The 22248-nt window shown below is 37.6% G+C and overlaps 1 protein-coding gene across 1 annotated transcript in view; it reads right to left on the bottom strand.

Annotated features, from left to right (window-relative positions):
• Window positions 1-22248, bottom strand: part of TRMT9B (tRNA methyltransferase 9B (putative)) — a 113504-nt gene that overhangs the window by 87947 nt on the left and 3309 nt on the right. The window contains exons 2-3 of the mRNA XM_064418080.1: window positions 16356-16485; window positions 15987-16075 (exon numbers count right to left, since the gene is read on the bottom strand). The gene's annotated coding sequence lies outside the window, so the exon portion shown is untranslated. The remainder of the gene's footprint in view (window positions 1-15986; window positions 16076-16355; window positions 16486-22248) is intronic.

The raw sequence follows: 22248 nt of genomic DNA on the forward strand, positions 1-22248 counted from the left end.
GAAGCACTTCAGATCATGATCTGTTTTATTTCAAGATAATTTAACTTCCACATACTACATTGCCTTCTGGGATGTTATAAAGCAGATAATAATAACAGTCACACACCCTCAGCCTATGCACAGCACTTAGTGAAAATGCCAGCAGTTGGTTACTATAGATACACAAAGCAAACCATTTCAACATCTGAAAAGCCCTCAAGCCACAGCCCAGTGCAGTAAGGCTGTAACACGTCTTGTCTACAAGAGATACGATAGTGGCAGGAGTAAAATGGTGAAAATCACACTCTGCATTAGCACAGGATAATCCAACATAAACATGACCTCACTGCAGACACACTGCATTCCATTCCTTCAAAGTCTGATGGATGTTAGTGTTGCATGAACACTAATCACTTATCACAACTACACACATGCCCAACATTCCTTCCCTTTCCTCTGCTGGTGACTGATTCAAACTAAGGCAAACTACTGGAACTGAATGTTACAGGATGACAGGACTACCTTGGGTTATTTCTTTGCAAGGGAGCTCTACATCCTTGGCTGCTATACAGTGGAGTGCTAGAACAGTGCCCTGTCAGGACTCTGTTACACAATGTGGTTTTTACATCATGTCCACTTTGTATCACACAAGGAAGGATTTCACAGACATTATCACAAAGTACAAAGCTAATTTTACAGCTCTTAGAGTTTCATACTCTATTTCTTTAAGCTATTCTTCTAATGAGGGAAGCATGCATTGTAGAAACTATGCCAAGAAAATTCTCCTTAGGAAGAGCTTGAAGTAATTTATAGTGTGTGCAAACTGTGCTGGATGTTTCTTATGCCCAGGCAAGATAGCTATATTTAAAGAATGTGATAACTGCTTAACTTTGCAAGTATCAGTGTAGACCAACCTTGACTGGAAGACAAAGACATTCCAGATTTGTAATATTTACCTACCTCTCTAAGTATGAGCCTAATCAGTAGACCCAGACTTGAACATTTTAAGTTTAAAAAGGGGGGGGTGGGGCAAAATTTCACTGCTAAGTCAGCAGGTATCACATTTAAACAGGATATGCAAATAAAGGCTATTGGTATTCCTTACTAATTGTTACATTTCTAAATGACTTCAGGATTTTACTGTAAAATACATGAATAGTGAATTATCTCAGGTTGAAATGTAATATAAACAGGAGTATAACAGAGTATTTTCTAATTCAAAATTCCTAAACTACACAGCAACTCCTTATTTTTCTTTCATCCTTTTCTCTCTGGAGTTTTATAAAGCCTCTTCAGAAATAGTTTTGTGATTGTGTTTATTCTGTCTGTTGAAGAAACTGTCCATTCATTAACAGCTGGGTTTGTTGAGGTAACACCGACAACATGACATTTGAGACTAGAGAATAACTGCAAGTTTGAACCTCATTGTGAAAGAAATGTGGTTGCAGACACAGGAAGTATGAATAGGACAGACAAACGATTAATAATTAAGTAGGATAATAAAATTATCCTAAGTGACCCAGACCATTTAGGAGTCAGTAAAATTCATGGTATTTATGATACAGATATCACTCTCAATGAAATTAGCTGATCATTTTTGATTAACCAGACACAGCATCAATGAAATACTACAATAATGTACAGACAGTTCTTAGAATTTATATTAAAAAGTTTTGCCAGATAAAATATATAGGTGTTACACTACTAATCTGTAAATAATTCTTAAAATTGATATTAAAACGTTATGCCAGTGCTATGCCTGCCATAGTGTTCTAAGTGTCTTCTGTAATAAGCAAGGAAATTCATAGTTTAATTTAATAGTGTAGCATGCCCTGAGGAGAGAAAAAGTATTTTCAATAAAAGAAAACATCTGCAAAGACACTTATTTATAGAGGCATGTGATAAACAGACTCATGTGCTCATTAAGTTAAAAAAATCCGAACATTCTTTCCTGATGAATTAACAAAGCTACCATGTATCATAATAAACCTGTATTTCAAGATTTCTTATTTATGTATTTGCTTGGCCAGGCTTTCCTTTTATGTATCAACCTTCTCAGTGCTGTAACACAATTCACTATTCTGGCTTGAAAAGCAGTCAGACATGTTCTAAATTTCCAGCACAAGTAAACTAAACTTTGTTAACAAGTAAACTTTTCTTACATCTAGCACTTTTAAATCAAAGATTACAAAGGTTATTGTGAGGATAATCTAGGTTGTCAAAACATGGAGGATCAACAAATTGATTATATTTTTTTGTTTGTTTTATTTTATTCTTGTTTTGCAAGTATCATGGCTGAGATCCAGTTCTCCTACTTTGAAAACTATTCTGAGTCAACAATACAGTAGATATTTTAGAGAAGCTACAACAAACTAAAAATATGAATTCTTATTAATGCATTTCATACCTTATGGAAAGGTTCTGTTTCAAAATGTTTTTCACCAGAAGTTATTTCAGAAAATTACTTGCAAAACCAGAGTAACTAATGAAATATCCTTTTTCCTCTGGCTTTTTTGGACATTGGATATGCTGTCACAAGGCAACTGGCTAAGCAGCAACAATCAGGGTCATACATGTTTGCAGATATAGCATTATATAGAGTGATAGGCAGCAAAAAAAATAGAAGTATTCAATAAAAATTAAGGTAGAAAATTCTTAGTCAAAATAATAGGAAAAAATTTATCATATGTTTGGATTTCTGCTAAGGGAGAGTTTCTCAAGGAACATGTCAGAACCCAGGACACCCCTTTGGGTGCCCTGGATGACATGTGCCCCTGGCAGGGGGCTGGGGAGTCCTGACAGAAAGCCAAAGACACTTGGGATTTTGATCTTAACCTATGGAGCAAATTACCAACCTTGTATGGAGAATTCACAACTCACAAAAGTTTAAGTAGAGTGATAATGAATTAATCACAGGGTGAAAAGTGGAATTTTGGGGATTTTACTATAGGGCTCTAGGAGGCAAGATGGAGGGATTCGGGCATTGTCCTGTCCTTCTTCCTTCTTCTTCCTAGCCTCCATCTTCTTGGTGATGGTAGCACATTTGGATTGGTTTAGAATAGAAGTAGACAGTCTAACATAGGTAATAGGTATTGGAAAATAATGATAAATAAACTACATGTAATTCATAGTATAAAATGTAGACACCAGCCCAAGGGCGGGCAGTGTGCCCTTGACAGACCTGCAAGACAGAACTCTGCAGGTCTGAAAAAGAATGTTTTAGGTAAGAGACAATAAACAACCTTGTGAACCACAGCCGAAGAATTCTGACTCTTTCTTCGACCATCGGGCTGGGAAAAAAGGACTCTCGGGGTCATCCTGACAGCAGGAAACCCGAGAGGAACAGAATTGCAACTCTCATCCTAGGATGTTTACAGCTCAAAAGCCGTAACAAAGAGCACAGCCCTGTATGGCAGAGAGGGGAACTGCAGGGCCCAAAGATCCATTTTGTCTTCCATGACTGTACAGCACAGAGTTCCTGGGTGTGAGCTCCTGCTCATCTCCAGGTTTAACAAAGAACTGGAATCATGTGTTACAGAACCCCTAGGTCACCAGACACATTCCTCCCTCAGCCCCACCAGATCCTTGGTGAATGCAGATCACTCAACAGGGAAGTAAGGCAAGCTTGGTGGGGCAAATATGATCTTCCACAAGACCACCTGACATAGCTGGTGGAGAAAAAAGGACAACTTTAGGGTACACCATTATTTGTTCCGGTCTGAAAGGATGAATAAAGATTTGAATAAATGGATCTCAGTTTATTTTACTTAATTTTAAAAACTGCACAATTTGAAAGAAAAATGTGATTCCCCTATGGCAAAGGAGAGCTAATGAGGTAATTAATGTGGCAAAGAATGACACAGAGAAACAGAGCTGCTACTGGTAATATTAGAGATTCTTGTGAAAGACAAACAAAGAAATTATGTGGAAATGATTAAAGATGTTAAAAAAAAATTAAACACTTTCAAACAACCATCATGGAATTCAAATGTCGTGAGACATAAAAAATTATTACTGTTTCCAAGAAAATATCAAGAGAAATAATTTCCTTGGTAATTCCATTCCAGATGAAAGAGTGATATATTAACACTGAAGAATTGTACAATTACCGAGCCCTGAAACCACTCAGTAAATCATTTAACAGAGTTTGGCAAATACTATCAGGAAATGCTTAAAAAAAGTCCCTCCCCTTCAAGATCCAAATCACTGCATATGAATCTGAGGTACTAAAAAATTCTTTGTGTTACCTTTATTTATTATAAAGGAGAACTATTACAAATTTGAGTTAGTTTCAAGTTCCCAAAACTTTTTCAAGATCAATAATTTATATATCGTAATCTTCTTGTTTTCTTATTCATTTTTCCCAAAGTTAAACAGTTGATCACATAGCCAGCTTCAGGAGCTGGCATATAAATGTAAGGTGCAGCAGGAAGTGACATAAGTAGTTCATTAGGTAATCTCTGATCCTCTACTCTACCAGGGTCAGATATTTCTACTAGAATATCTCAGAAACCAGAATTCTTAAGGTGAGACTGAGATTCTTGCCCCAACAACTTCACTAAGTCTAATGAGTTCTTAGTAGAGATGTCCATTTCAATGTCAAGAATCTCATGTAAAGGTGCATTTTTTTGTCTCTCAAATCTTTGCACTGCATTATCAGCCAGGCATTGTGTTTTACTTCTTGTCCTAACAAGTCATGCTGCTGACATACAGCAGTTTGATCAGTCACAAAGGGCAGGGGGGGAACCTCAAGTACGTCATAAATTATTTAGTAAATATATCTTGCGGTGAAAGGTACATACAGAATGCAAGATAAATACACATCTTAAAGGAACAATAAAAAGAAGTGTAACTTGTCAACAGTTTGCAATATGTACTGTTTACAAGTATAATCCAGCCCTAGCTGGATCTTCAAAGATTGAGGTCATTGTCACAAGTACAATTCCAGAAATTTCTTTTGCACTACTCCTGAAAGCTGTGTAATGGAAATATTCTTCATGGTAAATCTTGTTATTGCTCTGCAATGGCAGCATTCTTCAATGTTGCCCTTACCAGTGCTAACACCATTTGATATCCTCTAGTTTTGAAAACATTTAGTACTAAAGAGTGCTGTATGAGAAACACCAAATAGCACCACAACCAGAAAGGATAACTGTCAAACATGTCATGCTGTTGCCCTTATATACTCACCTTACAATGTGAATTCTGATTTATTTATATTCTGTTGTTGTAAATTAGTTTTTTCTAATCAATATGAAAAGTTTACTTTTTCCACAGAGCTTTGCTCAGACAGCCATTGCTCCACTACTGACATTATTCCACTGAAAGCACATTATCGTTGAATAAACATGAGCTGCCAGAAATCATGGATTTGCACAGAGGCTTTGGGAAATCTGTGAACGGGCTTTATTGTATGTAAGACAGACTGCACAAAGAAACGCCACTCAATGAGCCAAAACTTAGGATCTTAAAAGTCTCTACATTAAGCTAGCAAATGCTTTTTGAGAATCTAGATCTCTAGGCTTTCTTAATATGAAAGCCTTATTTGAGGGATAGTTTGGCTATGATAACTATTTCATTCGGGGAAAAAAATGTTTGTTTTTTAAAGGTTAGGTAATGATTTAAAAGAGTTCTTTCTACAAGCACAGAATACATATTCATATTATTTAAACAGACAGTAAACCAAAAATGTTACTTTCCTTTCTGAAACCAGGTGAGATGTGCTGGAAGGCTCCTGTGAAACACTAGAGAATACCACAACATCTTCATTTGTCTTTTTATTCTCTTCTAGTTCACTGAAATGCTCCTGCATACAAATCTCCAATTTGCCACTATGCTTTTCTTTCATAAACATTTTCAGCTTGTACATCTCTCTGCAACTAAGTCAGCTGGTTGTAAGTACATTAGTAAGTAATGTGACAGCAATGGACTCAGTTGCATTTTATAAGCCCCTGGAAAGCTGTGGAGTTTTCATGACCTAACACTCATCACAAACCCACACTTCTTTTGGCATTACTTTTCTAACCAAAACTTGTTGGATAGGATTCCAACTGGCAGAGTGAATTCAAATTGCAAACATCACCCTGAAATTTGTGCTGGTAGTTTGCATGTAATATGTGCTGGAATAGACAGTATTTGTGTGGTGAAAACAGTTTACTCATTTGGCACAAAACGATGTGATAATGCCATTCATCAGGAAAACATACAGATGGCAATTGGATTGTTCATATTCTATATTCTCTCTCTCTCAAGTAAAGTTGTCTTGTTTGGTGTTTGTGATGATTCATCTGATGCTGCCTGGTGGGCAATCTAGTGCTAAAAGCCCTGTGGGGACAGAGAACACAGACTGGCAGGCATTACAGGAGTTCTCAGATGTCCAAATTCACACTTCCAGTAAAAGCTAATACATTTCTAAATGCATTCTTGTCTATTCTAACTTCCTCTTCTGAGATCTCTCTGACATCTTTCATCCTGTTGTCATATGGAAACATTTTCTGCTTCTGCTGGAACATCAGTTCATAAATCTCTTTCAAAAGAAGCATAATTCTGAAGACATTTCTTGAATTCACTGCATCTACTCTCTTGCTTTGTGTATTTTCAGTATGTGATCAAGAAAATCTGTAAGACTGACTGACAGACTGACAAATTCTACCTAATTAGTACTCACCAGATTTAGCCAGTCATCTTCAGCCCTTCAAGCAATGCTCTGCCAGTATAAAGTCTTCCTTTCCTCCTTTTAAATACCTGAAGATTTGCCTGCATCTGAGAGAGTCATTCATTATTATGTCTCCCAACAAATCTAAACATAAATCAAACCTGAAGTGGAAAACTGATACAATATAAACTGCACAAAAACTAATAATGATATAAAAAATGAGTGTATGTGCAAGCAAAATAAGATTATGGGAAACAATTTGCATTCTGAATCCTATCTTGAGGGAAAAAGGACTTTTGAGGACTTTTCATGAAACAAAAACAGTAACAAAATTATTTTAATACACTGCCATACAACTAGATAATACACCTACCAGCCACACCCACCAACACACACTACATTTTTTCAATGTCATATACATAAATACTTTTGCTATGGTTATGCCAGAAATCAAGCTACAAAAATGGCTCATCCATTACAGAACAGGGGATCTACAAGAAAGGCAGCAATAAAATTCAATTCCTGGAAGTCCCTGTTTCAACCACACCATCCCCTTTAAGAATTCCCTGTAGTAAAAAAAAAAAATACATGTTTTTATTCTCTTTTTTAAAAGAAGCTCTAATATAGGACCAAACACTGCTGAGTTTTGAAGTGCTTTCAGATTTATGCTTGCCCAAATGTGAACAGAAGTTACCCTATAAGTTTTAGAAATACTTGGCTAGACACCAACCACTGTACTTACATAAGGCCATATAATCACCTGACACTTGTAGCTGCCTCACTGATTTTCCAAGAATTTTAATCCTCTTTTCCTGAAACTATCCCTTTAGTGAGAAAATATGTTTATTCTATTCCTTATATGCTTGCTTTGCAGACAAACATTTTCATTTATCAAATAGGACAATAATATTTTCTACTTTCAAACATGAGAAATCAAGAGATTTCTTTGTACAGCAAAGTACAAAGTGTGTCTTGTCATATACAAGGGCCCATTCCTCAACTGTACAATCCCAAGCTGCTTCTACACATTTAAAAACCTTCCTACAGAATAATGAAACTTCCCAGCTCTTCCCTCGTGCCAAGCAGCCAGACCATGGTGCCAGCAAGCAACACACACACAGTGGGCATGCAGCAGTTAGGGCACTGTGCAAAGAGCAGACCAGAGATAGCTGCTTGATGCTTGCAGGCAGATGTAGCCTGAACTTCCTATTACCAGAGGTTTTGGTTTTACAGACTATTTAAACATATAACTAACCTATTCATTTTGCTTCAGTGTCTATTTTCTGTTCGATATAAAATGTGATGAATAAAGTTCCTCATCCCATTAAGCCAACAGAAGTTCTAACTGCAGACTTCAAAGAAACAAAGATCTGACTCTCTATTGTTTAAAATGTTCCTGACTAGTGACTATAAAACTGGAGCTATTCATTAACAATGATTTTGATGGTGTCTGGATTTTTTGAATGTGTAATTTATTTTTACATCCTGTGTAATAATTAAAGGTTCTAAAGTGACAACAGAATATACTAAAAAGTGTGTGAACCACAAAATGCAGGAAGTCAGAACAATACTTCAGGGACTTACCTTCACTTTAAAAAGCATTATTGCACGCTTTTCTTACAACAGAATAACAGACAGATTGAGATTTGACTGCTGGAGGTCTTTGGTCCACCTTCTGATCGAAGGAGACTGAACTAGAGCAAGTTCTTCAGGCTTAATCTACTCAGGATTTTAGTATTTCCAAGGATAAAGACTTCACAAGCTCTCTGGGCAACGTGTTCCAAAGCTTGACCACCACCATGGTTAAAAATATTATTCCTATTTTTCATTTCAGTTTGTGCTCATTGCCTCTTGTTCTGTTAATCCTTGGCAGTGGCGTCATCTTGTACCTATATTGGTGGAATATTTGGAAATGTCCACCATTGCAAAACCACCAGCACAACTCCACTTCTGCTGTACAAAAGGTCACTCAAAACATCATTCACTGTCAACAACTAGTTTGTCAAGGCAAATTTAAATTCCCACCAAACTCCCACACAAGCACTTCCTACTATTACTCTTGGAAGCGCTTTTTTCCCTAAAAACATCTCTCATAACACTTCTATACTGTCTGAGGTTCCAGAAACCAGAAAGGGCTTGTCATACAAAAGGGGTAGAGGGTGGATAATGAAATAAGCTGTGCCTAGAAAGTCAGAGAAAATTCTCAGAGAACAGTATTATTTCTGTGGCTGCATGATACATAAAGTAGGAGGAAAAGGAGGAGAGCATGAAATCAGTGGCTAGAAAGAGCCATTCTGTGATTTCCAACACTTTCCTCCCTCAGCATCAGCAAAGCAGCAAAAAGAAGGTACTGCAGGCTACACAATGCTGCAGCTCTGGCACAGAGAGAACAGAAAGTGACTGCTCCAAGCAGCCACTGGCATCTGCTTCTCTTGTCCACACCTAAAGACAGATCTCTGTGGAAATTTTTCTAGCACAAAATGAACTGGTAGTTTGTGGCCATGCCAGGCATTTACTTCCCTAGCACTTGTGCAGATACACTGGTTACGGCAAAAGGAAAAGGCAGAAAACCGTGCACATGGACTTTAGTGCACTTTGTCCTGCTCTGCTCTGACCCAACACAACTGGAGGCCACCAGAGCATGTGTTAAGGAAACTTTTGTGTCTGACCATGCAGAAGCCACTCCTTCAGTTACTCTCACACCACCTAAGCTGGCACTGAGGTCCCTTTGCAGCTACACATGCCACTCTCACACAGTCACACCAGGTTTCCCTATTGGCTCAACTCCAGGTTTTCCATAGCAGTCTCAGACGTCTGGATCCCTCAATAATTTTAATCATGGTGCAACAACAGAATAACAGCTCGAGCTGTTGTTGCCGAGAAGGGGCTCCAAACAAAGAACAACCTGGGATTTTATACTCTCACAGGAAGATCTGGAGTTCCTGAGCTCCTGCCGTGTCCCCTGGCTGGCACCACAGGTCCCTGTGCCCTTTGCTGTGCAAAGGTTGGCTCCAGTGCATGGTCTCTTCTCTGGGGCTCTCACCACCAGAGCTGAACCCAGAGCTGGCACTGCAGCTGCTCACAGAGCTACCAGCACTGAGTGTATTCCATTTCTCAAGAGCCAGAACATGTCAGCCAGGAGTCAGTAGCCTAAAAGCATGTACAAGGGCAGGAATATTTCTCTGTGGGAACATAAGTGAGTCCACATTCCTTCCCAACACCCAAAACATCCACCATCTCTAATATGATCAAAGCTTTGGTGGCCCAGAACTCAGATGCCTCCTGGGAGGATTATGCAGATAAAGAATGGGAACTGTCCTGTGGGACTCATGAAATTCAAAATCTAATGACAAACCAAAATAAAGTAAATATAAAGGTGCAGTTATTTAGTAAAATTCCTACCTAACTGAAACAGTTATGCATAATAGAATGAAAACAGTTTAAAAAATAATCTGTTGCTCCCTGTTACTAAAAAATTCTTTATTCTTTTGGCTGTGTTCAATAACTGAAAACTTCAATGCAAAATGCAGTTCTTAAAGCTTTACGGCCAAATTTTTCATGCTAAATAATTACTTGAAAGGTTGGCAGAAATCTCTATTTTTGCCTTTTATTTTCACTTTCCTAAAAGTGCAGTTGTTTTGCATTCAAGTGTATGATGCTTCTAGGATGTATTATGTATGACAGAAATTATTAAAAATTGTTTATAATGTTAGACCATTACTTTTGTGCAAATAGAGCTGACTAATTTCTTGCTTGAAAGATTTTTTGACAAATAATGAAGTTGTTAACTGCCAATTTTCTAGTGGGAAAACTAAACATCATTTCAAACTACATTTTTTTCCCCTCTATCTCATCTGAAACATTGTTCCCAACTAGTTTATTAAACACTGAATAAATATATCTCCCACTCAGCACATTTACGAAGTCAAGCAGGAATTTAAAATTCCTTTCTTCTAAGGGCCAAGCCTGCAGGAAAACATCTGCCTGGGGATAATGTGAATCTTCTTCATCATGAGAAACACGTTCTGGCCAGAGATTTGAGCTTGTAAAGCACAACAGGCACAGCAAACCCTTCTAAAATTCCCGGATGGTACCATTCTAAAACACTGAGAGTTGAATTTACATGAAATAAAGCATATTAAGTCCATTGTTCCTAAAGAAATAAAAGTAATTCCAAATTTTTAATAATCTAAAATGTGTATTTGTTTGTCTGCGTCTTGACTGAGTGGGCAAAAATTAAAAAAATACCTTTTGTTCTATCTGAAATGAAAGAAAAACAGAAATTTGATGCTACCTTAGAATAATCTCATTCAGCACTAACACCTTTCATGATAACAGTGGAACTTTTAATAATCATAATGATTTTGGTTCCCAATTTTTAATCACCCTTGAGCATCTTCACAGACTTTTTTTGCTAAGGCCTGATCCTAACTAACTCCAGGAGCCAAGCAGTGGAACTACAAGATGATATCTCCACTACAGGAGAAATAGCCGTGGAGTTGTGCTCTTCTCAAAGCATTTAAAGCAGGAACACAGGCGAGCACAGTAATGGTACTAACCATTACATACCATATACAATTACTAATCTAATGGTATTGACACTGGTTGCTTTGGAGGGAAGCTTATGTACTTCACAAAAGTTCGGAAGATCCTCATGATCTTTCTTTTTCTATAACCTCTAAGGTGCAGTGGTGATCCTGCCCAGAAGACCACTGTGCACCCAGGAGCAGAGACCCCCACGGCAAGGAAGCAGAGCAGCTGTCCCAGCCCCGTGCTGCATGTCCAGCCTGGCCCTCAAGCCCGCGGTGGGCAGCACGTGCCCTTGGCTGCAGGACAAACCAACCAGCAGCTCCCACTTGGTACCAGTGACTCCACCTGCACAGCCTCCCCTGATCTAAAAGTGCAGCAAGCAGTTTTTAGTTGAACAACCCTTCTGCTACACAATACAAATTATGAATCAATCAATCAAGCTGTTGACTCACAGGAAATTTCTGGAATGCAGAAAAGCACACTGCACCACTTTTACAACAGAAGTCCAAACAGGGGTAAAAGCAGTATTTTTTTTTTTGAGATTTAAAGCACTTATTACTCTCTTCATTTAAAATTTCTCTTTTTTTTCCAGATAATGCTTACAGAAGCTAATGAAAATGCAGTTTTAAAAATATATATTTAGATATGTAATATGTAAATATTTTGTTCACAGGTACATATATATATTTTCATGTATATATTTATTTTAATAGAATAATAATACAAGAATTGTAGGAATAAGATATGCAGTAGAAGCAATAGTGGAAGAGAAGGTACAATCCAGTATTCTGAAAATTAAAATTAAAAGAAAAAACAAGTAACTCAAACTTCTAAGACAACAACCTTGTACAAGTCCTTACTTCAAAACAACAATCAATTTAATTATAGATATTGTTATTTCTTATGTAAATCACCTTAAAATTCTAATTTCAAAGTGAGAGTTCTTAATATAGTCATTCCATGGAAAAACTGCTATTTGCAGTAGGAATTGATAAAGGCATTACATCTTTCTATGGAGTTCTACAGAAAGGAGGTCATCACTGCAAAATAAAGCAGTACCAAGTCTGAAGACTTGTTTCAAATTTACTGATGCATATTATCACTCACATGCTTCTGTCTGGGCCAGGAAAGGAAGGATCAGAGGTTGCTTACAGTTAACACTGTGCTTCCAAAAAGGCTGTGGACACAGGGAAATCTGAGCTACGGTACAATCTGAACACAACCTATATTTTTCTTTAAGTGATGCCAGAAAGTAGGAAAGCAGCAACATCCATGACTTGCCAATTTTACACCACTGGCAAAGAGGTGATTTCAAGGAAAAGAAGGACATCTCAGTCCCATTAGTATAAACACACTCAGTCCCATTATGTAAATATTCATGTAGGATGTCTTAGAAAAATATACCTTCAGTTTTGCTTCTTCCTTCCCAACAATTACTTATTCTACCCAAACTTCCCTCTACAAATACCTGGTATTTTTCTCACAATGTAAATCTTTTACAATGAGAAAGACTTCTGGATAAAAAAGGCTATAGGCTGACGCCTTCTTTGCTTCTCATTCTTGACAGACAAGCCCTGCTATGATGCAATTTATCAGCAAGTGGCTTATTCAGAAGCCTTTCGTTCTGATGTATTACTGTTTACTTTACCAGAACAGTTCACCTAGCTACTATGTCTAAGATATGACTCAGCCCTGCAATCATTATAACATACTTTTAAGCCTGAAATCAATTACTGACCTAACTATTAATTTTGTTAATGGTGTTGCAGAACTAAAAAATTCTGAGAGACTGTTACCCCCCAGGAATTAGTCCTGTAAACACCAGTTTTCTGCTAACCATTTTTATTAAGGTGATCCAGGTACCAAGAAAAAGAACCTCTGAGAATACTTTTTTAATGAATCACAGAATCATACAAGTTGGAAAAGATCTCTGAGATCATCAAGCCCAATCTCTCTGACTGATCACCACCTTGTCAACTATATCATGGCACTAAGTGTCCCATCCAGTCATTTGTTGTACACTTCCACAGATGGTGATTTCACTGCCTTCCTCAGCAGTCCATTCCAATGTTTAAAAACAATAAAGAAAAACATGTTGCAGCTTCTATTTCTACAATTAATAGTAAGAATTTACATCTAGTCTACATAGTTAAATTTTGGCTTAATTTTATGGCCAGGAATCGAGGTGTTAAATCAGTACCAGCAGGAGGATGAAATATTACAGGAACCATGAAAATTGACAGAGTGAGCCATTCATCAAATCTCCACAGTTGAGAGCCCCAGGACACAAACCAAGTACTTTCTAACAAGAAGGCTCTACAGTATGTCACAAAGAAAAATGATGGCAACAGCTTGTCAGGCTTGCAGCTCTCCAGTGAAGGGCAAGCACCAACTGGGAGAAGGCAGGGCTCTCAGGTGATCTACCAACACTAGCATAGCCAAACACAAATGTCAAACAGATCCAGCACATCAGCAAACCCATGAAAAACAGCAGGATAAGCTGTTCACCAAAAAAAAAAAAAAGTAATTTTTTTGACTAGAGGTAGAAATATGAAGATAAATAAAATATATTATATGATTTTAAAAATACCCTCATATGCATGGGTTTATCACAGTCTTTCAGCCCTTGTGAAACCTTTTCTGGGCAATCAGAAATTGAGGGATCCAAATCATTAAAAAGATGCCTAAAATGCAATGGTTATATACAGTATGACAAGGACAGAACACATCACATAAAATCCTTTTGGGATGGGCTACTTACTACAGAACCTCCTGTGAATAACTGTGGTCAGCCTAGACTCAGTATGACTGAAACTTGTTACAACTGCATGGACAAATTATGTTCAACATACATTTGAGTTTAAAAAAAAATGTTGCACTGCATTTTCAGGAATAGAAAAAAATTAAATTAAGTCTTCTTCTGTCTCTAGATAGAGTATTTGTGGACAACAGCCAAAGATCAGATACTCAATTATTTTCTTCTATAAACATGGTGAAAGAGACATATAGGTGGGAAAAAGACTGAAACACAATGTTCTTTACATAATCATGCTGAAATGAAGAATCTGAGTGCTCACTTCTCTCCTGTATGATCCCATGCTCCACTGAAAAACATTGGTCTAGTGGAGAGTAATGGTCTCCCAGCTTAACCCTGTTATTTGGTGCCTCTGGCAGAATCAAAATAAAGGTGTACATTTCCTGTAGCACCTTTGTAGGAGAGGTTGAGAAGATGTGGCTGTGATATCCCAGCCTACAGCACACAACATGCTGCTGAGTGATGCTACTAATGCTCAAGAAGCAAACAGGACGTGGATTACAGTAGTAGGTACAAGCCAAAGTAGAAAAAGAATACTGAAAAGACAAAATAAACTGTAACATTTATTTTGCTACTAAAAGGTAAACTATTGCCAATAAGGTGATTTAACTAGATGTCTTCTGCCACTGTGATTAAAGGAAATGCTTTTTGTTCAGCTTATGTTCTTTACAGAACACTATATTTAGTAAAGAGTACTAGTCACAGAGTTTTGAAGAAAAATAATGTATTTCCTATTCTCTTTGATACAAAATATTTTCCCAGTGCTCTAAAACCTCTGAAGGAAGGCACCAATCAGACAAGGAAATGGTGGATATACAAGCAAAACTCCATGGAACTCTATGAATGAGAAGTATCTACAACACAAGGAGCATTGCTCCTCTTATCCCAAAGAGATAACCTAAGACGAATAAGTAAACATGAATTTTGTAACTTTAACAATTCCTTCCGAATTTTAAAAGATTGCTAACTATTTTATCATTACCTAGATTTATTTAGACTCAGCAATTTATCTAATACCAGCAGCAGTCCAATCCAGTAATAACAAATGAAGGGCTTTTCCCTCCAGTTACCACTATAAGTAGGCTGCCAAGTATTTTCTGATTTCTACATGCCTTTCTTAAAATGCATTTTAATTGACTGAATCTCTGAATTTAATTGTGCATTTATTACTGACCACTCAAAAATGAAAGGTGTTTTCCAAGAGGCTAGATATCAAGCATAATAAGCTTTTTTCCTTCCTTCTACTTTGGATGAAGATTTGATTTTACAATACAGGCATACTTTTAATACAAATATAATGCAATAACTGTAATTGACTCCTTTTTTACTTGTATAAGAATAAAGAGCAATAATTTTTAAAAATTCAAAGAGACTGCTCCTATTTGGCAAACTATATTCAACACCAAATGTATCTCAATATTATTTATCTCAGAGGATGATCATACAGAGATGCAAAACATTCAACTTTATATTAGAGAATATATATATATTATCAGGGAATAGATTAGAAAATATTAGAGAATATATAAACAGATACCAACATAAATTGTTCTTTAAATACCAAGTTAGAATATAGAACACATGTCCAAAATCATTATCTTTTCTTTTGCTATAGATTATTTTTAAAACAATCAGCCTGTACTTTTTCTGTAGAGTGAATACATAAAAACTCAGAAAAAATTGTGAGATATTCAACATGACTGTTAGCCAACAACTTTCAGCTCAAGGAAAACATACTGATAAACATTAAAAATGCTGACTTATTTGCTTTTTACACACTTCATTAATAAGCAAGTTTAATTTAAAAAAAGCCTTCTTTAATTGAAGCCTTTTCAGTACTTCCTTTGCTATTATATTGGTTTCTGTTCATCATTCAGTTACAATTCTGCACTAAGAGCTTCTGCTAAATTTATCTCTTTAAATTTAGTACTTCACACTGTAAGTGCATTGCTCTTTGAACAATTACAATTTATATTAATAGGAGTACATTTTCCAGTGAATATTTACCTATTTTATAAATCTGCAGATTACATGCATCTCTTCTACCAAGCAACATGGCTGAAGAAAAGAGTCTGATCAGTCCAAGGTTTCTCTTCCTGAAGGAAAGACAAATATGATTCATGTCATATGTGGAGCTAAGTTACTTTTTAAACCTGGAATAATTTAAAATAAAACCTTCTTGATCACATTTTTAATTTTGTTGCCTTGCACATGTAGAAGTATTCAGCTGTACTTTAGAATCCACAACCACATATTATCACATATGGGAAAAGAAAAACTACAATGAACATGAAAACAGGGAAATGAGAGACTCCACTTATTAGTGTTTCCAGGATAGTCAATTCCACAGTTTCAAAGTATAATTACCAGACTTACCAAACCCCAGAAATGCAGCAGCATTATTGCAGTTCCTTAGAAACTTAAGTCAGGCCACAACACAGATAACACAGTGTGCTTAAAATTCACAGCTTAAGAGTTCTCCTATCTGTAGGATCCAAATACTATTCTGTTAAAAAAAAAAAAAAAAAAAAAAAAAGAAGGGAATGAGGAGCAGGGCTTGCAGTCTTCTGTTAAATCACAGCCAGGATAACAGAAGGAAATGAGAAAACAAGCGTCTCCTATACAGCAACGCATTGTTTGGGTTTCCCCATTAAACACAAAAGATGCAAATCAACACAGGGCAGAAATGTGATCCTACCCAGCAAGAGACAGGGCTATTGAAAACAAAGATAATCCTGCCCTGTTCCTGTTAAAAGTCATGCCACAATGAAGCAAAGAATTACGTTGTCTGTAGGAACAGAAATGATGTGCAAGAATTATCCTTGTATCAATAATCTAACAGAGAGATTGTTAAATAAAAGGTTATTCCACCTCTCTGCCTTTCATGTTAAAAGCAAGGAACTACAACAAACTAAGAATTTCAGGATGTGAATCTGTGCCTGGCGTGGCCTGCACACACTGACACAATATCATCCTTGAACTTTTCAGCCAAGGACTGCAAATGGCTGAATGTGAAGTAAGTGCCTAAACTGCTCTAGTGGCTGCACACTGACTGTGCACAACAGTAAAACCCGAGACACTCTAAGGATACAGATTACAATCAAGGAAGAGCCTCGTGAATTTAGGCACTCCTGGGTTAGCAGCAGCTGCATGAGCTGCAATCTCATTTTATGACTTAGGAACCTGAATTCTCCATAAACCTTGCCTTAGGTATTTAAGTCCCTTATCGGATCAAGCCGATAAACTCTCTCTCTGTATTTACCTAAGTATTTCAGATCCTATTATGTTTTGCCTCCCTTTTTATTTTTAATGACATCTTTATCTTTCTAACATGTAGTTAACTATTCATCTTATGTGCGGTCACTTTTTCTCATAGTAGTGCATACATAATTACCCTGTAACTAAATAACACTATTGGGCTGGTTTCTTTCAAAAGTACTGAGAACTGATAGCTCAAATTTTCTCAAAGGGAATTAAGATCCCTTGGAAAATTCACACTGCAGAGTTGTACAGTAATGCTAGAGACCGTGGTAGCAGTCTTGCTTTGTTCAGCTCAAATTAACTTTTGAGACCAAGCTGCAAATGCAGCTTTGTGGCTACTCATAACTAAAAATTATTCAAAGCCAACTTCTGCCTACCACTGTGTTGCACAAACAAGAGTTAGTGTTTGTTTAACTGCAGTGATGCTGAGCATTTTTCCATTTAAAAAACTCTCTGCTGGAACTATCTCACTAAAGCCCCAAAAGTCTACTAAGCAACACAGAACAAACTGAAACAAAACAAAACCAAGTTGGTTTTGAGCATCATTTCTTAGCCAGGGCTGAAGTGACTCAAACATCAAGCATCAATTTTAATGACTTTTAACTACTTTAGGAAAAAATAAATACCATAAAGCTGAGGCAAAATATTTTTATTCATGGATGAAAAAGTAAAAAAGCTTTTCTAAACAGATCTGATTTTAGAAGTTGGAAATTACTGCAGATTCTCAAGAAAAACTTGATTTTCTCTAATATGTATATATCATTACTAATTTTGCATTTCGTGTTTTTATGTGAGGAGGGCTGGAAGCCAGAACTGCAAGGTCCTGGTTGCTGATTCAGTAGGAATTTGGAAGTTTTTTAACTGCAGCTACAGACACATGGCAGAAGGCTATTGCTATGGAGCCAGGAGCTGACCTTTGACAAGAAATGGATTTCCCAAAATCAGTTTCCTCTGTTCCATAACAGGGATTTTACCAGATCAGAGGCATGTGGGGACTAGTCCCACGGTAGAGCTATTCTGGAAATATACAGAAACTACCAGTGCTACCTTCATGCATATTTGGAAAATGTTTCTCATAAAAACTTACCCATATTTTGTCAAATTATCTGAATAAATAATCTTCTACAAAGCACTGCCTTCCTGATTGATGGGTAAGGGTAACTTTTTTTTTTTTTCCTTTTAATTTGAGAAAATGTTTCACTGGAAAATTTCAACTAACAGTAATAGAAACTGCAAATTTATTTCACATATGCTACATTGGTCACCAACTGGCATGGTAAATAAGTAACAATTTATAACGTGAAGCAATCTGAAGCTGTTCCCCAGCAGTTAACACATGGAAGGCATGACCATGTATGAACCATCAGCAGGTTGTTATGTTGCACACTTTTCTTCTGAAACAATTACAAAAAATATTATTAGAGAGATGTCAAATGTCTCAGAGAAGTATTTGGCATGGCCATTTTCACAGGACTGTTTATAATGGGGTTTTGCCGGTTTATTGTGTATGGATTTTTAAAAAATAATCAAATGGTATTCAACAAAAATTTTATCAGTAGTAATAAGCTTATTTCCCATTAGAGGATTCAACTTCAGCTCAACTGGTCTTTTCCACTTAGAGCAATCACCAAAGGTATAAAAAGGTTCTGTCCTTCACTGGATCCACCTGAAGTGGAACATGCCCAATTCAGCTAAACCAGTGAGAATGGCAGAACAGCCATTTAGGAGTGAAAATCAAAAGCCAATGATTTAAATAATCACAGTCTCTGGGAAGTCCCCAGTGCCATGCATGGTTTGCAGAGGCAGGGCAGCAGCCACAAGCACTTCCTCTCTGGAGCGCTACTAGAGGAAGCTCAAGGTGGCTAAACTTGGATTTTGCTGCTTTCTCTCCCTACCCAATTTTGGCAGCCATGGAGGTAGTGGCTAACGTGCCTCTCTATGGCTCCACAAGGTGGGTATGGATATTTTGCTGCACTGACAGCAGCTACTTTCTCTGTCAGTCCTGCCAATGTGTTGGGTATTCTAACCTGAGCATAGGGTTAGGATGCTTCATTCCTGCTGTCTTTCAAAGGAAGTTGTTCCCTCTCCTTCTCACACTTCTCCAAAGTCTTCTTCCCTAAGTGAGTTTGCATTTTTTCCAAGGACATGGGGGATATTTCAATTGTGGTCCTCATGACTTTGCAACCGTTTCTTCTGAGATGAGAGACACTGAAACATTCACTGTGTAACAATGACTGAGCCTAAGGGGTGGACTCCATAGCTGAAAAGTTTAGGTTGCAGTTTGTCAATTATTCTTCTGTTTACTAACTTGTTTCCTACTGATTAACTGTTTTCTGTTCTTCAGACTGAATCCAGTCCCTTGCTATAACAGCTTAGCATGCCAGGTAATCCCTGTCCTGACATTAACAAGTACTGTTTGACAGTGAGTAAATCCTCCCACTCTTTCTCAGAAACCATCCCAAATATCACTTCAGATTCTCAGAAGTATTCTCCTAAACTAAATTTCTTTTAGCCATTTACTTCATAATTTTTCTCATGTGTCACTTGCTCTCTGTTCTCATAAATCACTTACATAGGGCAATCATGTCCCCTCTCTATCCTCATTTTGGCAAGACAGTGGGGGAGCAAGCATTTCTCCAATTCTTGTTGTATGGTAAATCTGTTCCAAATTATACTTTCCTTCCTTCAGTTAGTTATACTTCCTCTTTTTTTTACAAATAGCCTGACCAGACCTGTCTGTTGTGTGACTCTGTTCACCAGAGTCACGTACAGCACAATGAGTAATTTCTTATCTTAACAGGGAAAAAAAAAAGTCTAGGCTTATATCCTTTTTTTTTTTAATAACTTCCTGTTCTTTCTCATCTTCTATCACTTCCCACTAATAAACTCTCAGGATCTAGCAACATTTTTTCTTAATAGATGTACATGGTTTGACACTTGCATGACTACAATTCTTCCATTTCTACTACCCCAGCAGTCACGCAGGTCAGTTTCTTTCTGTCTGACATTTTTCTCCTCAGTTTATTGACATCACTTTCTTACTTGCTGCCAAACCAAAAGATCAATTTCCTGTCTTTTTGTGCCAGGGTCACTGATGAAAATATCAAGTAAAATTAGTACTAAGGCTGATCCTCAGAAAATGCATACGAAGTGTGTTTCCAGTCAGGAAGCTCTTCCTATCTCATGATCCATTTCCACAGGCTTTTAACAGGATCTTTCAGACCTGACAACTTTTTTAGCAATTCCATCTTACTCTGTTTTAGTCAAAATTCTCCATGTGGCTCATTATATCATCTGCTTTACTCGAGTCCAAAGAGATGAGAGCCTGAACACTGTGTCTCCATTACAAGAACAAAAGCAGACTTAGTTAGGTTGACTTTCATCTATGTTCGGTAACTTCAAGGGTTATGAATGATGGTATTCATGTTACTTTCACCTCTCTCATTAGTTTTTCACTCGAAAATGTGTTCTACATCCCTAATGTACTATTGAGGTACCTTAATTGTCTCTACTCGGTGAATGCCTTTTTCTTCCTTCTTGTAAGCAATACTGTGCTTGCTGATCTACAGCCAGTGTCCCAGATTTTTTTCCCAGATCATCTGACGGTCATGGCTGTCAGTTCTGTCACATTTGGAAACTTAGTCAGCTCAGCCTCCCCTAGCTGAAATTTTATCCCTTTAGATAAAATCTGCTCTAAACTTTCATTCCTTTTATACCCTCTACCTTTAAGCCCTAAGGTCAACCTTTGTCATTTGCATTTTAAAGACAAGTATTGCTGCCATCATCATCATCATCATCATCATCAAAGTGAGAGAAATCTCATACAGACAAATCTCAGAAGTGTCACTGGATCTACTGAAAACAAGTAGTCTCTGGTTAACACTCAAACAGTTGTTTTTGGAGATGAGAAGAGACTTCTTAGCACCACAGACAAACTAGCATTCTGGCAACTGGGAAAGAGGAATGGGGACCAGCATCTCCTGGGTTCTGGGTGTCACTGCCCCAAATCCAAAATCACCCAGCAGGAGCGAGCTCCTCAGGGCTCTCTTGACAAAGTGGGCAGACATCTCCAAAACTGTAACTGAACCGAAAACGAGGACATAGAACCAGAGAATCATTTTGGTTGGAAAAGACTTTTGAGATCAAGTCCAACTGTTAACCCAGCACTGCCAAGGCTACCACTAAACCACATCCCTAACTGGCACGTCTACCTGTGGTTTAGACCCCTCCATAGATGGTGAGTCCACCACTGCTCGGGGCAGCCTGTTCCAATGCTTGACCACCCTTTCCTTAAGGAAAGTTTTCCCTTTGTCCAATTTATACCTCCCTTTGGGCCACTTGAGGCCATTTTCTCATTCTATTGCTTGTTTCTTGGAGAAGAGATCAACCCCTACCCCCAGAGCATTGATCAAAATATGAAACCAAACCTGTCCCAGCACTAAGCCCTGGGGAACACCACTAGGGACTGGCTGCCAAGTGGATGTCACTCCATTCACCCCATCCTCTGGGCCTGGCCATGCAGACAGCTTTTCAGCCAGGAACAGTGCACCTGTCCAAGCCATGAGCAGCCAGCTCTCCAGGAGAAGGCTGTGGGAAACAGTGTCAAAGGCTTTACTAAAGTCTAGGCAGACCACATCCACAGTCTTTCCCTTATCCACTAGCAACTGCCATACTATTATGCTATGAAGAAAATTCAGATTTCATGCTGAACTGAAGGGAAATCCCAATGAGCACTTGACTGTTCGTTAATTAGCAGTTTATTTAGACAGCTAAAAACTGGTTTCGTGCAGCAGAAGTCACTGCATTTAACACATTTCATAAAAATGCTAGAATTCTTGCCTTTGCCAAAAGAAAGAATCTAAAATAAATCTTGTTCATTTTAAATTCTTACCTTTTTGACAAGATTAGTCTCTGGGATGAACTCTAGTACCCTCAGCTGCTCCTTGTAGGACTTCTACTCGAGACCCTTCACCAGCTCTGCTGCCCTGCTCTGGACTTGTGCCAGCCC

Source organism: Passer domesticus, chromosome 4, assembly GCF_036417665.1.
Source record: "Passer domesticus isolate bPasDom1 chromosome 4, bPasDom1.hap1, whole genome shotgun sequence".
NCBI classification, from domain to species: domain Eukaryota; kingdom Metazoa; phylum Chordata; class Aves; order Passeriformes; family Passeridae; genus Passer; species Passer domesticus.